Below are 16,470 nucleotides of genomic sequence, written 5' to 3' on the forward strand. Positions count from 1 at the left end.
AACCTTCTGTAAAGCCAACTCTCAGGGATCTGACTCCCTCTTCTGGCCTGCGTAAGCATCTTCATGCACATCACATCACATCACACATACACACACACACACACACACACACACACACACACACACACACACAAGAATATGAGCTTTATTGTGCTTATGTGACACATCAACTTAAAAATATTTCAGACCGTCCATGTCGGTTGTCCCTGGATTAGGGTTCTGACATTAACTACTGAAGAACCTGCTTACGAGGTACGTGTGGAAGGAAGCATCACGGCTGGAACTGATGCTTCTGCAAGGAAACCATCAGGGTGCAGTAAGCACATGAGAACAAAGGAAAACGACTTCATAATGATACCCGAAAACTTAGCGAGTTGAAGTTTTGATTAAGATTAAATAATGGGCGCTGCATTTAGATTAATTAGGGAGAAGATCACAGTAGGCAATAGGTAAGTGCACGAAGCCATCTGTTCCCTTTTGCAGTTGTATCTGAGAGCTATGCACGAGCATATCTGGGAACATGGAGAATTAATTAGGCAGCAAATGAAATCTCCTCCCAGATGGCACCCATTTCCTTCTTGCAGAGGCAAACCAGCATATCCGTGTGACTTTGGATTCATTCTGTTTGCCCCCTTGAAGTTTTGAAGGACCATTTTAGTCTGACCATTTTAGATGCCTATTTTTAAAAGCACAGAGGGTCTGAGGCGATGGTTTAGCATCTGCAATTCCAGATCCAGAGGATTTGACACCATCTTCTGGCTCCAACATGTACCCACACACATGATATACACGCACAGGCACACACACACATACACATACACACACACACACGAATAAAATAAAAAGTAAATCATTTCAAAGTATAGAAATAGAGTAAAACTATGTGGAGCTGAGCTTCAAAAGAAAATTTTTGCTTTCAAATAACACTATGAGAATTAAAAATGAGCTCAACCTTCCATGTTCTTAGGCATTTTTGTTTATTTGGGGTTTTGCTTGTTGGTTGGTTTGTTTTGTTTTGTTTTGTTTTGTTTGTTTGTTTGTTCATTTGTTTTTGGACTTCTTTATGTCTGGGCTATCACGAGATCATACTGGTGACTCTGAAAATAGGCTTATTTCCTTTAGCTAATTCTTCGCAGACATACCCTGCAAGACCTTCCTAGAACTTTGACTCTTAGTTGATTCTAACCCCATTAAGTTCCCGATCAATTTAACCATCACAGTAACATATACTTTGATATATCCAGGCAATGTCCCCTGTGTCTGGACTAGGTGAGGAGTCATTTGAGATATGACCCTTCATCTGCAGAGGAAATAGCTTTTTAGAAAATCTAACGATACTTTATAAAAAAAAAATTAGCCTAAACCAAATAATGTAAAGAAACATGACACTGTTAGAGGTAAGGTATAGACATGGGAGGGACAATTGTCCTTCAAATAGGTAAGTACCCATGTGCCTCAATAGTCTGCCCCTCAGCATCTGTAGATGCTATCTGCTAGGCTTTCCAGCTCTCTGGCTCCTACTCAGAAATTGTGTCTTTCCACTCATACCTTTTCATCTTCTGCCTGGCTACTACTGAGGTTGCAAGCTTGCCTACTTTGATCCCCTCTGACTCTAATACACTATCCCGGAGTTGAATCCCCTTCTTTGTGCAGGTTCAAATGCCATTACTATGAACCCTAGAAATAAATTTTAAATGCCTTTATTCCTTTTATGAAGCAGTTTTAAAAGATGGATTCATAATTTCTCTAAGTTTTCAGGCACCGCTCTCTTCTAGTGTATCTCTTAACAACTCAAAGGGTATTGTTTGTTGGTTGGTTTTTAATTTCTATTGATCTTGCTTTTTCAACAGTGCCTTTGATACATGTATATATTAAGAGATTTATCACACTCTTAGAATTCTAAAGACAAAAATTTAAGGATGCTCCCCAAAGACTCTTGTTTTCCAGTTTATTCAGCCAAACACTGTTCTAAGTACTAGAGTGAAGGGACTTTGTGGATATAATTAAGGTCATTAATCACCAACTTTAAAAATAGAAAGGTCGTCTCGTGTTATCTGGTGAATCTGCCATCAGAAGTGGGAGTCTTGGAAATACTTGGTCTTCTGGGGTTGGAATTCAAGATCAGACAACAAAGAATCAGATTTATTGCCATGAGAAATAGGAAAAGCACAGTCCAGAGAAGATTTATTGCAGTGACAGAAACCACGCATTTACTGCAAAGACACAGGATCAAGTTAAGCAGAGATGTAGGTAGGAAGTTTTTAAGATTCCGCGTTTGTTATTTTTATGGTAGCATAATGAGTATTCCTGAGATGGGTTGCATATTCATTGGAGTGATGCCAAATATGAGGAAGATTCGGTGTCCCATTGCTTGGCTTAGGGAGTCTATGTGCTCAGAATTCAGAGAGACCTGAGAAATTTTCCCTCCATAGAGAGCAAGGAACAGGAGACCTGAATCCTATTCTATATATTCTGCTGTGAGCTTGAGACTACTGAGTACATTCTTCCCCAAAATATCCTTCCTCATTTAGAGCCAGCAGCACACAACCTGTTTTTAGTCTCCTGCAACTCAGAACTCAAGGGCAAACCTACATATCTGACCCTCAGATCTTGTTCTGAGCTACTACATTTATGATACTATGTCATAGCAATAGGCCTTTGCCTTGAACCATAAGAATGTCATGTCCTGATAAATAATCTTCGACTTGAATCTCAGAATGACCCGGACATATAGAAGGAGGTGATCCTTAACTTACAGACCCTCAACATGTTTGTAAGAATGACATCTTTATCATGGCATGACAGTAGGCATTGGAAAGTGGTTTTTTATTATTATTATAGCAGAATCCAACAAAGCTTTTTCTGTGCCCATTGCAACTATTAACACACACACACATCACACACACACACATCACACACACACACATCACACACACACATCACACACACACATCACACACACACATCACACACACACATCACACACACACACATCACACACACACATCATACACACACACACACACACACACACACACACATCACACGAAAACAATCAAAACCTGTTTAAAAAGTTGTATGAAACTGTCTCATTTCTCTATGCATCAAGTATAAGAATCATCATTTCATCCAATAAGGTTCCCATCCTTTCTGAGATAGAAGCTGAGAATGGCTTTGTTGCTAGAAGCTCAGGCAAGAAGCACTGTGGCTACATGTGGATGTTATCTGCCCATTATCCCCTATCCTGTTTGTCCTGGGTTCTCCTCAGCACTTCAATCCTAATCAGTGTCGCGTTTCTTAGGTAGACATGTTCCACTTCTCAAAACTTTGGCCATCTTGGCTCAGGCGCTGCCCCTGTCGCTTTCAAGAAGTTTGGCTTGTCTTTCTCCAACGGAGTCAGGTAACATGGTCTTAATGTTCTGCTTTGACACTTTTTGCCTAAGTTTTTAGCTAAAGACATGGATGACTGGGGCAGATTAGAAGAGTTATGGCACTAATCACACTCCTAAAATATTTTAAAAGTTTCCAGTCAGCTCATCAGCACAAGTCATATATTTTCTCCTTCCCCTCCGCCTCTTCCACTTCCTCTTATGAGGTTATAATTATTATGGATGGGATATAATGGTTTATAAACAATGCTCAAATTCCTTGATCCCAGAAACTAATTTTTCTAAGATAAGCATTGAAATCAAAATGATCTTTAATGACTCCATTAAAAAAGGAAATCTATCTTTTATAATTTCTTAAAACTACTTACTTCCCAACATCATTAACTCTCCCACAAATGAAACAAACTTAATTATGTTTAGAGTATTGTTTTCCAGTACCATTGCTAAAATGTAATGCATTAGAAATAACAAACTAAAAATCCAAGGGAAATGCTTTGCAGTATTTCAGATATTTATAAGGACAATTTCATTAATGCTATTGACCAGATGATTATCAGAAGTATGTTCCTCCTTTGATTTAATAATTGGTCAGATTATTCTGGCTTCATTTCCAACATCAATTAATCCATGTAACTTGAACAGAAATAATAAATCTATTAATTCTAATTAATTTCTACAAACAAACATATTTAAATCTACCTAATTTCTACAACAAGTTCACAAATTTTGGGCACAACACATAAGGGGTATATATACTATAAAGAATATTTAGTTAATTAAAATTTAATATGATGCAAAAAATAAAATGCAAAGAGAGGTTTTAGGCAATATGAAGATTTCCTCATTACTATATACTTTTTAATTGCTTTATATAGTAGAACATCATCAAATTGGTGTTTATAACATCCATCAGAAATCAACAAATTGTGTACTATTAAAAATACGATGCTGAGAGGAACTGGGTCTTTGGTCCATCCAGTCTCCAGTGCCCAGGTCTGGTCAGCAACCCACTGTGCCCCTCCCTGTTGCACTGCAGACCTGCTTGGCATAGAGGAGCTATCCTCAAACATCGGAACCGGAGCCAGAGGAAGAGATTATTGCTGAAGACTATGATCATCATTCTGTCGACTATGAGCCACCCAGACAGAGGGCCTGCCACTGCGCTGGTACAAGGTGTTTGAACTTTCTTGTGAACTCCCTCACTACTGGCATGTGTTGACAGACCTCAAGTCCTGGCTCTCATCACATGATCATAACTTTGTTCTTACCAAATCTGCCAATAAACTCAAGAACGATAATGCAGATGCTGAGGACAAGCTGGACTGGAATCATGAGAAGCTGAACAGAAATCTTGAGAAGTCAGAACTTAGTCACGAGAAGCCAGACAGGAGCCATGACAAGGCAGACAGAAGCCACCATAAATGACCGAGAATGAGAGCAGAACTTTGACAAAGTGGGGGCAAGGGAGAGAGAGAGAGAGAGAGAGAGAGAGAGAGAGAGAGAGAGAGAGAGAGAGAGAGAGAGAGAGAGAGAGAGAGAGGGATCTGGTTTTAACATACCAGGAAGACGACAGACACCAGCACCACCATTGGAGAAATGAACTGGCTCCTCACCCCAAGAGCAAGAAAGTGGTGAACAAGAAAGATGAAGAATTGGACACCAGGAATCTCAGCTCATACTCAGATGCACCCCGGGGCACAAGGTCAACAGGACTACCCAAGAGAAATGAGGCTAAGATCAGGGCTGACAAGACAGCAACTGGGCCGCTCTTCCAGCAGCGTCCATACCCTTCCCCAGGTGTTATCTTTGCACCAATGCAGAAGCCTCCAGAACCAATCAGCAGGACTGAACCTTTGTTCCCTGTAGCTTTGGCAATTTCCATTTCTGTGTTTCTTCCTTGTGTCTCTGGGGACAGGAGCCATGGCTTCCCACATGTCGAATAATTATTCCACCGGTGAGCTCTACTCCCACCCCTTTCTTGTCCTTTACAGAACTTGGTTTTCGTGGATCATAAAAATATATATGACGCTGGAGCTACTAGCCAGAGATTTTCTACTCAGAGTCGTCTTTGTCCTGTCCATAGATGTGCACCTCAGTAGCTCTTTACACTATAGACATCTTTAAACATGTGATAAACAACAGTAGCTTCTATTGGAAATGGTTTAAACATGGCTGTTTTTAAAGGCGTAATCCTTTACAATGTGTTGAACCTGGAAACCTAAAAGTCCAAAACATGAACACGTGAAGTAATTCAGTTGTGCCAGTCAATCAACTGACCAAGGGACCACCGCTCAGTAAGGTATGGCCACTCCTAAGAAGGCATACTTATTATAAATACATACTTAAGAGATATGTGGAATAATTACCTCTTAAATGACAAAATGTTATATTCAAAATGTTATATGACAAAATGAGATCTATCTCTCTGTCTCTCTCTGTCTCTCTCTGTCTCTCTCTGTCTCTCTCTGTCTCTCTCTGTCTCTCTCTGTCTCTCTCTCTCTCTCTCTCTCTCTCTCTCATCTGTCTACTTGTCTGTTTTGTAATTAGGATATGACTTGTTCCTCCAACACTCCTAATGTAAACTTGGTAGCCAGTGTGAGGAAACAAGGCCACCTCCTAGATCTTTAAAGGGTGAGCCTAGAATAGGTCATTTGGAACTTGGCTCTCTAAGAGAATTATGGCCGACTGTTCTGAGACCCCAAGTTCTTGTGAGAGTGAGCTGTTATAAAAGCACCCCAAACTCTGCATTGCTTTTTGGCTTTGTGCCTTTCCTAGGTTCTCCGAAATTTATTCCCACCACGAGGCTATGCATTGTGAGCTGCACTGTACATCAGAACCAATACAACTGCCTGATGTGACCCTTTCAGCCTCTGACATTATGGACTGAACAAGTCTTTCCCTTAAAATGATGCCAAGCTTCATATAGTTTCTAATAATGACAAGAGCCCTAAATGTATGCAATTAAGAAATAGCATAGCTAAATTATCTCATATGTTTTTTTTTAAGACTACACACACATGAGTCTGAGAAGAATTCAAAGCCCTGAATGCTCTTTCAGAGAGCCCAGAACCTACATGGCAGCTCATATCTCTCTGTAATCCCAGTTTCAGGGGATCTGATCTCCCCTTCTGACCTGCATGGACACTCCATGCACATGGTACACAAAAATACATGCAGGCAAATCATCCATACACACAAGAAAAGGAAAAGAAAACACAGACTCTATTAATGTGATTTAAGACATTGGCTTTCCTTTACACTGTTACACCTGAAAAACAAAACAAAACAAAACAAAACAAAAAACAAAACAAAACACAACTTAAAGATGTGCTTTATATCTCCCGACTAAGCAATGATAAAATTACTCAGCTTTTCTATTTCTGCCATTTCACTTACAATACCATTTACAGATTCATTTATTAGGGGTATTTTTTCGTGTTACTATTTGAAGTGGCCAATCAGCAAAGCAGACATTCAAGTGCCCATACTTAGAAATAGACACATATATTAAGATATATTCTCTGAGTTTACAAGAATACTTTGAAAATGGTTTTATTAAAAATAAGTAATGAAGCTATTAAATTGATACCGTCATTACTTTCTTCATGATAGTAGGGTCTATAGATTTCTTTTTATTCAGCATTACGCTAAACATTGATCTTAGAACCTATAAAGAACTCAATAAATATATGTTGCATGGATAATAGCTAAATCGATAAAAAGTACATTAGCATGTGTTGATCGGTTTATATATCACAGCATTAACTATATTGAGAGCATGTGAGTTTTCTCCCTTCACCTCATTCACTGGACCATAAGGTGATTCTTGTGGGCCAAAACCTCATTCTATTTATCTCTGTAAACTCAATTCTTTGTTAGTGGGAACTACACAATAATTGCTTGTTGAATCCATAATAATTTTCAAGATGATAGCATACAAATAATGCCAGCATGCTGAGTGTGATGGCCCATGCCTTGAACCCAGACTCTAAATACTTTCATTGTTTTTTTAATTTTCATCTCTCATTAGCATAGAACTCTCTAGGTTGACTAAGCTGGCTGGCCCAGGAATTTATCTCTTTTGCCTTTTCCAGTGCTGAGAATATAAATAATTCCACTGTGGCCACTTTGTTTCTTTTTGTTCTGGGGATTAAACTCAGGTTCTCATGCTTGCAGGATGAGGACTTCACCCACCAAGTCATCTTCCCAGCCTCTGTCTTGGTTTTGTGTGTGACTTGCATAAATAGCATTATTACATTAATATTTCAACATGTGGAATAAGAGTCAGTGTATCTGTTGGTTTATTCTATGATTCTTTGCCAAACAAGAGGTTGAGATGGAATTTTTATTTGCCTAAACAGTGATCATTCAGATTCTAAGGGAGTAAAAACATTTTTTATTGGTTATTTTATTTATTTACATTTCAAATGTCATCCCCCCTCCTGGTTTCCCATCTGAAAGCCCCCTATCCCATCCCCTCCCCCCTGCTTCTGTGAGGGTGCAGCCCCATTCACACACCCACTCTTGCCTCACCACCCTAGCATTCCCCTACTGTACCCCTATTTTGCCATGCCATTTTCATTGTATGACATTAAGAGAGGATGTTTTGATTATCCATATCCACTGAAAAGTAGAGGCTTTTTGAGAAGAGGGCTGGCCATTGAGTTCATTTGTGACACTCCATACAGTACATGCACCTCACATCCAAGTATTAATGGAATAGCCAGCACTGAATGAAAGAAAACCTCTCTTGGATAGCTGAATTGGTCTTTAGTTAAGCGTCAAGAAAACCCAGTGCTTCATCTTCTGTACTACAAATAGCATCTTGGGTAAAGAGCAAAATCAATGTGTGCATTTGTAAATTTCTATAAACCTTTAGATTCTTTAAGTCAGTATCAAACAAAAGTCTTTTTTTCACACATTCTTTGAAATATCAACCCTACATAGGGAATTTTCAATTTATAATAATGAAGTTTTAGACTCAGCTATGGATATTTTGGGGGTAGCAACATTATAATTCTTAGTACCTAAAAGTCCCTGAATTCATTCCCATTATAGCATGATTAGAGATAAGCTGAGGTGATCACATAACAATATATAGTTTTCTTGTTTATCATAAATGAAAATATTTGAGCATATTGTGCTAGTTGAAATGAGAATGGCCCTCATACACTTATATGTTGGAATTCTTGGTTGCCAGTTAGTGGAACGGTTTGAAAATGATTTAGAGGTATGTCCTTGTTGGGGAATGTGTATTACTGGGGTAGGCTGTAAGGTATCAAAAGCCCACCAGGGACCGCCTCCCTCTCCCCCCTCCCCCTCTCTGCCTGCTGCCTACTGCTCAGAGAGTCTGTAAAGCTACGGTTCCAATGACATGCCTGTCTGCTTCCTGCTATGATGACCGCAAACTAGCCTTCTAAAACTGTAAACAAGCCTCAATTACATTCTATCTTTCATAAGTATTCATAGTAGCTATGATTTCTCTTCACAGAAACAGAAAAGTAAACTAAGATATGTTTCTGAAAATTGGTAAAGATTATTTCATAAATGTATCCTTAGCAAATATATGGTAAGAAAAGTATATATAACAACATGTTAGACCATTAAACAGTAATTGTCTCTAACTAATTACTTTATTTTCAAGTATTTTTTAAATTATGGTTTTATGTACAATAAAATATTGTTTTAGTGATAAAATGTGGACTGTTCTAAATACTTTGGAAAATTCATTCAAGATAACTTAAAAAAAATAATAGCTGTCCAAATACAAACCATACCATTTCGTCTTCAACCCTATATTCCTATTTTAAACCAGATAAACTTTAACATAAGTAAGTCTGCATCATATTTACATAATATCTGACTGGAACAGACTGTTTAAAGTATAATGCTTCCCAACCCAGTTGAAAATGAGAGAATTAACTTAAAAGTGTAAGTTTTTGATAAATCGGTATTTTGTAACATTTTGATTCTTGTTTTAGTATTTCCTGGTTTAGAAAGCTGGTTACTTTTTGACCCAGTTCTCCTAGCAATCTGCACTGACCTGGAACTCATCTCAAACCTGTGACAATTCTCTGTCGTAACATCCCACGTGCTGACTGTACAGGGATAAGCCATTACCTGCAGCTTCACACTTCTTAACTGATGTGACCATCTAGGAATCTTGTCTCTTTTGGAGAGTCACGGATTCTACAGAACCTCCTGCATGCTAGGCAGGCACTGTACCATGGAGCCATCCCTCCAAACTGCCTGTCACATTTTATTTTTTATATAAGTCTTGCTGAGTTGTTCAGACTGCCCTTGACTTATGATCATTCTACTTTAGTTCATCAAAGTACAAAACTGAGGATTTTTTATTGTAGCTTTATTTTCTGATATCTTGTCAAAACAAGTATCCTGAGGAGGTTTTGTTAACTTAAAGAACACGTCAAGGTTCTGGTATATATAGTCATATCATCCAACACAGTCATTTAGTCACTCAGTGGCTCTCTACCCTTCTAATACTATGACCCTTTAATTCTGGGGTGACCCCCCCCCCAACCATAAAATCATTTTCATTCCTAGTTCCTAACTAATTTTGCTACTGCTATGATTCATAATATAAATATATGTATTTTCTGATGGTCTTAGGCAACCTTTGTGAAAAAGTCATTCCACTCCCCAAAGGGGTCACGACCCACAGGTTGAAAACCACTAACTTAGTGCATAGCAGCAGGAGATGATGAATTTTTGCTTCTGTACATTAAAGAATTTCATTTCCTTAAAACGATTTCTATATAAATAAGTAGCATGTTAACTCTATCTAATAGAAAATATAGGTTGGTGAGCTTCCTCCTTGTTTCATATTTGAAATGCAGCCACTGAAAAATTTTTCATAAGGATTACTTTATTCAATAGTTTTCTATGGAAATCTGTATATTAATATATACATACATAATGCATAAATAATGGCATGTATGTTCTGTTTATGTTCTTATAATGAAAAATTATCTTCTCATCTGATTTGTTCTCACTTAATAATGTCTTCCTTCTATATCAGTAAATGATGTGTCCTGTTATTAAGGAATTTTTAATGATACATTTTTGTTGTTAATTAGCTTTTTATTATATTTATTTATTTATTTTGAATGGGGTCTCATTATTAGTTCTGCTTCCATGTGTGGCCAAGATCAAGGGAAAAGGGAGGGCACCCAGCTGGCACAGGGAAGGTCATTTCCACATTTCATTTACGCATAGGATCAGACAATCACAGAGTCACTACTGTTGTTAGAAACTGGCAGCATAGGATGGGGAGGGATGCAGAGTATAGGTGTCATTAAAAAAAACTAAAGCTTCCCCAAAATTGGGTGCCTGGAACAGGACCTGTTCTGCTTCAAACCAGGATGAATCAGGAGATCAAAAGCAGTTTGGGGAAGCTAGAACCATCAAGGATAAAGAGAGGAGGACTCTCGGGGGGGGGGATGTTTGACAATTGGGGTGAAGGAATTATCCTCTCCCTGATGGGATCCCTCTAGCCTCTCTGATCTTGAAGGAAAGTGGCAGCCTACAACATCCAAGAGTAGGTCTGGGGCTGCTAGATACTCCAGGTAGGGAGCTGAAGGTAGCTCTTTTGAGAGTAGGGAAATGCTGGCACTGTCACCTCTTTTTCTGACAGGGTGCAACAGTCCTTGATCTCATAGCAGTTTGCTTGTATTCATGCTTTATTCCTGTCAGTTTCTTCTTCATGCCATCTTTAGAGCTAGCATAGATCATTTTTCTCTTAAGAGGTGCATTCTTGGGGGCCTGGAAGATGAACATCAGGTTCTCCTTCTTGCTCTCCTCAGTCTTGTAGGTTGCATCATGGAGAGCAGAGCAGCAGTCCATATCTGTCAAAATCTTGACAAAAGTGGTGTAGGGGTCATATACAGCCTGCCCCTCATCTCCTACTAGGATCTTCTTGTCCTTCTCCAGGATGATCTTCTTATCATTACTCAGGCAGAAGGCATGAAGGCACTGCCTTCTTGTGTTTCTTCACTTCTGGTGTTGAGGACTTGAGAACTTTCCTGTCATTGAACACCTTGATGAAACCATCACAGACACCAGAAGCCATGTTTCCAGAAGTGAAAGGGATAAAGAGAGAGCTACAGAAGAACAGAACCACTGCACTGCTGCCAGAATCCAACTGAACAGATACAGCATATTTTAAGCCCATATGGCAGTTCGTAACAGCCTGTAACTCCAGTCCCAAAGACCCCAATGCACTTTCCCAGGCTCTGCAGACACAAGAGATGCACAGAGTACACATACACTGGAGCAAGCAAGACACACACACACACAAAATATAATAAACAAATCTTTAAAAGCACTTCATAATATTATATTTGAAAGGTAATAAGTAAGTTGACAATAGACTGAGCTCATAAGTGATAGTCATATGTCTCCTGCTCTATAGATACTAAATCCTTATTACTGTATGCATACCTATTATTTTCTTGCTGTGTAGCCTAGGCTGGCTTCAAACATCTGATTCTCCCAGCCTACTTTCCTAGTATAGATATAGCAAGGATGTGCCATCATTTTTAACAGTTGTTAAAAATTAGTTATTATTTTCTGTATATTAAATAGTGTTATCTATGTTTAGAATAATTTTGCATTATAACTCAAATATAATTTATCATTTGGCTTTACCTGCATATTTTAATGAATTATGAAATGTATTAGGCCTATAAAGATCTTCTCTACTTAAATATTTATATAGTCATCTACAGCTTGTGGAAGTTCTGTCAAAATAAACAATTAATTTAGTTTCATTACGAAACTACTTTTCTGAGCTTGCATGTCATCAAATAGAATTTCCTTCAAGACCCTAGAACACATCTCATTGAAATAAATGGTAGGTTTCATGCTATGAACGAAGTCACAGGAAAAGAAGTCACCTTCTCTATTGTACATTTAGAAGACTGGGTGTAATATGCTCTTAATTGTTCCTATTTAAAAAGAAAAGGGCATATATCACTGGAAGGGTCATGAAATTCTAAATGGGGAAGTGTATCGTCATGTCTGAATGCTAGATGAAGTAATTGTATGCTACATATAGACAGTTTCTGGGTGATTTCTACCTGAATATTACAAAAATGGACTGATGAAAACCTTGGCATCTGAAAGCTACTCAGGTCACTGGATGATTAAATGAGTCCTGTAATTAGGAACATGCTTAGGATTATAGTTAATTTTAGACTATTCACCATGGACTGTTAATGATCTAAGTGAAATGTATATGTGATAGAAGAAATCCTTGGGGGGGGAGGAAGAGGAAGTGAAAAGGGGGGAGAGAAGAAGGAAGAGGGAGAGGAGGAGGGTGAGGGAGGAAGAGGAGGAAGAGAAGGAGGAGGAAGAGGACAGAGAAGTAGCTGGTGATATAAAGTAAAAGTTAAACACACACAAGTCAATGCCATGCCAGACACTGTCTTATGTGTTTTAGTCTGTACTGTTACAGAATGCCCATATTGACGAATCTGCTGAATACAGTCTTCATCCCTGTGACATAAATAAATGGCAGACATGGTTAGGTGATCAGAACAGTTATGTGATCATTCCAAGCATACACCAGTTCCAAGACAGAGGTGACATTTGGGTCCAGGAATTCTGTCACCCATTCCTTGGAGCTCAGCTGTCTTCTCAGTCTCGTTTGCCCCCATCTCTCTGATAATATATCTGGAAGAAACTTTTGGAAATTGGCCAACAATTTTCCAATCAGCTCTTTATTTCCTTACACATTCATTAAAGAAGTCACAGTGCTTTTAATTTTATCAATGAATAATGAAGTTTTGTATATATTGGGTGCTTAATGTCTTGTGACAATTCGTGAGGTATTAGAACTGCAAAAGTGAGAAACAGAAACGAAGCCTCCATTCCTGTGGAGTTGCAGTTGAGGGAAACAGTTGCTTAATATAATATTTCACACATGCCGTTTCACAGCTCATTTGTATCCGGTTTTGTGAAGCACAAGAAAGTGATCATAAGTGATCATAAGATCTGAAGTCTCAGAGCTGATCTGGGAACCATGGAGTGATAAAGAAAAAGCTGGTGTAAGACCCAACTATGAAAAAGGAAACGAGTACAAAGTTCCTGAGGCAGAAGGGAGACTTGCATACTGGAAAGGCCTGGAAAGGACACTTAGATGGTTCTTGTTAAACAAAGCCTTGATGGGGGAATGTGAGAAGAATCTCATTAGGTACTCTATAGTCCTCTCTTTCTCTCTCTCTCTCTCTCTCTCTCTCTCTCTCTCTCTCTCTCTCTCTCTCTCTCTCTCTTTCTCTCTCTCTCTCTCCCTCTCTCTCTCATTGTGTGTGTGAGAGAGACAGAGACAGACTTATCTTCTCACATTTTTTGGCAACACTTAGAGCTATGGACCACTCAGTCTTCACAGTGCACTTGCCAGGTGCCAGGTGGACTTCTATCCACACCTGCTCTTTACCCTGTATGTGCTTACATCCCTCTTCCAAATCACATTCCTATTTTTTTCTCTTTAGGGCCTAAATATGATGCAGAAAGGATTCTAGGACTCTTTTACCTTCACCACATCTTCCTGATAACACCCAAGTCTGCAAGCCAGTTTGCTTCGTGCATTGAATACAAGCTTCTCGGTGAATAGGGCCATCTCATTGCCTACAACATACGCACCTCAGTATGTGCAAACCTGGGTTCTATCATTATTATCTAGACTTTCTGTTGTTTCAGTTTTAACTGATGGCATCTCCAGTTTCTAAATCAGATATATAAACATATATATATATATATATATATACACACATGTATGATAGAAGAAAATCTTGAGATGGAGGATGATGGAGAATTTTCTCAAAGCAGAAATCAAAAACAAAACAAAACAAGTAAGTTATCTCACCTCTTCCTCTTTTATTTATTTATTTATTTATTTTTATTTCTCTTTTATTAGATATTTTCTTTATTTATATTACAAATGTTATCCCCTTTCCTGGTTTCCCTTCCAAAAACTCCCTAGCCCATCCTCCCTCCCCCTGCTTACCAACCCACCCGGTACTCCCGCTTCCCTGTCCTGGCATTCCCCTACATTGGGTCATTGAGCCTTCTCAGGACCAAGGGCCTCTCCTCCCATTGATGTCCAGCAAGGCCATCCTCTGCTACATATGCAGCTGGAACCATGGGTACCTCTATGAGTACTCTTTGGTTGGTGGTTTAGTCCCTGGGAGCTCTGGGGTACTGGTTGGTTCATATTGTTGGTTCTCCCTCCTATGGGGCTACAGGTTCCTTCAGCTCCTTCAGTCCTTTCTCTAGCTTCTTCATTGGGGACCATGTGCTCAGTTCAATGGTTGGCTGAGGGCATCTACCTCTGTATTTGTCAGACACTGTCAGAGACTCTCAGGAGACAGCTCTATTAGGCTCCTGTCAGAAAGCACTTGTTGGCATCCACAATAGTGTCTGGGTTTGGTGACTGTATGTGGGATGGATCCCCAGGTGGGGCAGTCTCTGGATGGTCATTCCTTCAGTCTCTGCTCCACACTTTGTCTCTGTATCTCTTCCCATGGGTATTTTGTTCCCCTTTCTAAGAAGAACCAGAGTATCCATACTTTGCTCTTCCTTATTCTTGAGCTTTATTTGGTCTGTGAGTTGTATCTTGAGTATTCCGAGCTTCTGGGTCAATATCCACATATCAGTGAATGTATGCCATGTGTGTTCTTTTCTGATTGGGTTACCTCACTCAGCATCCTTAGTCATCATGAAAACGCAAATCAAAACAATCTGAGATTCCACCTCACACCAATCAGAATTGCTAAGATCAAAAACTCAGGTGACAGCAGATGCTGGAGAGGATGTGGAGAAAGAGGAACACTCCTCCACTGCTGGTGGGATTGCAAACCGGTACAACCACCCTGAAAATCAGTTTGGTGCTTCCTCCGAAAATTGGACATAGTAATACCAGAGGACCCAGCTATACCACTCCTGGGCATATATCCAGAAAATGCTACATGTAATAAGGACACATGCTCCACTATGTTCATAGCAGCCTTATTTATAATAGCCAGAAGCTGGAAAGAACCCAGATGTCCCTCAACAGAGGAATGGATACAAAAAAAATGTGGTACATTTACCCAATGGAATACTAAGAAGCTATTAAAAACAATGAATTCATGAAATTCTTAGGCAAATGGATAACTAGAAAATATCATCCTGAGTGAGGTAACTCTCCCTCTTTTCTGTTTAGTCACTAAATAGAATTGCATCCGCCTTAACATTACATCCTAGTGTTCCCCTGTCTTTCTCAGTAGTCAATGAGCTATCCTCTACCATTACATTGCATGTACTGTGAGCCAGTGCTGAAACAGAATGGCATTCTTCTCTGTTGTCACACATATCTGTGCTCTCATATAATGTCTTAAAGATGCTTTGAGTCTCCAGCGATAGCTGTCACCCAGTGTGAGCTGCCGTGTAGGTCTTGGGAATCAAACCCAGGTACTCTTGTAAGAGCAGCCTCATCTAAACGTTGACATCTCCATAAAGAACAAAGATTGTTCTGAAAATAAGGCTTTTCAAAGATAGAGTAGCTATAATGCCTGTGATCTATCGCTGTGCTGAGTTCTGGGATATTATATCAAGAGTATGACCCAAGATGAAAAACAGAAATGCGTATCCATAAAAACTTGTATAAAATTCTGTTACTAGGGAGAAAACAAACTCACCAAATGGTATTTAAACGTTGAAAAGCAAGCCAGGTGTGGCACATTCCTTTAATCCCAGAAGAATGGAAGCAGAGGCAGGTGGATTTCCATGAACTCCAAAGTTCAAATACAGTCTAGATTGTATAGTGAGTTTCAGGACAGCCACAGCTACAAAGAAATACCCTGACCCCTCCCTTAAGAGAATCAATAACAATGAAAGATGAAAAGGCCTATAACTAACCATGGAAATTATCCACATGTACACCTGCCATTCTGTGGGAAAATTCTTTCCCATAGATCCTCTTTCCTAGATCCTCCTCTGGGTGATGGGCTTCAATCTGAAAAGCAGCTTTATGTTTGGAACTTATAATAAAGGGATTCATTATTATTATTATTATATTTTC

At 39.1% G+C, this 16,470-nt stretch overlaps 2 pseudogenes; one reads left to right on the forward strand and one right to left on the reverse strand.

The window, feature by feature from the left end:
• The first annotated feature begins 1,382 nt into the window (after positions 1-1,382).
• Positions 1,383-5,238, forward strand: LOC110306577 (polyglutamine-binding protein 1 pseudogene; annotated as a pseudogene).
• Positions 5,239-10,962: 5,724 nt separating this feature from the next.
• On the reverse strand, positions 10,963-11,478 carry LOC110306578 (cofilin-1 pseudogene; annotated as a pseudogene).
• Positions 11,479-16,470: the final 4,992 nt, after the last annotated feature.

This window comes from Mus caroli, unplaced genomic scaffold, assembly GCF_978045245.1.
Source record: "Mus caroli unplaced genomic scaffold, Mus_caroli_1 scaffold_14, whole genome shotgun sequence".
Classification (NCBI taxonomy): Eukaryota; Metazoa; Chordata; class Mammalia; order Rodentia; family Muridae; genus Mus; species Mus caroli.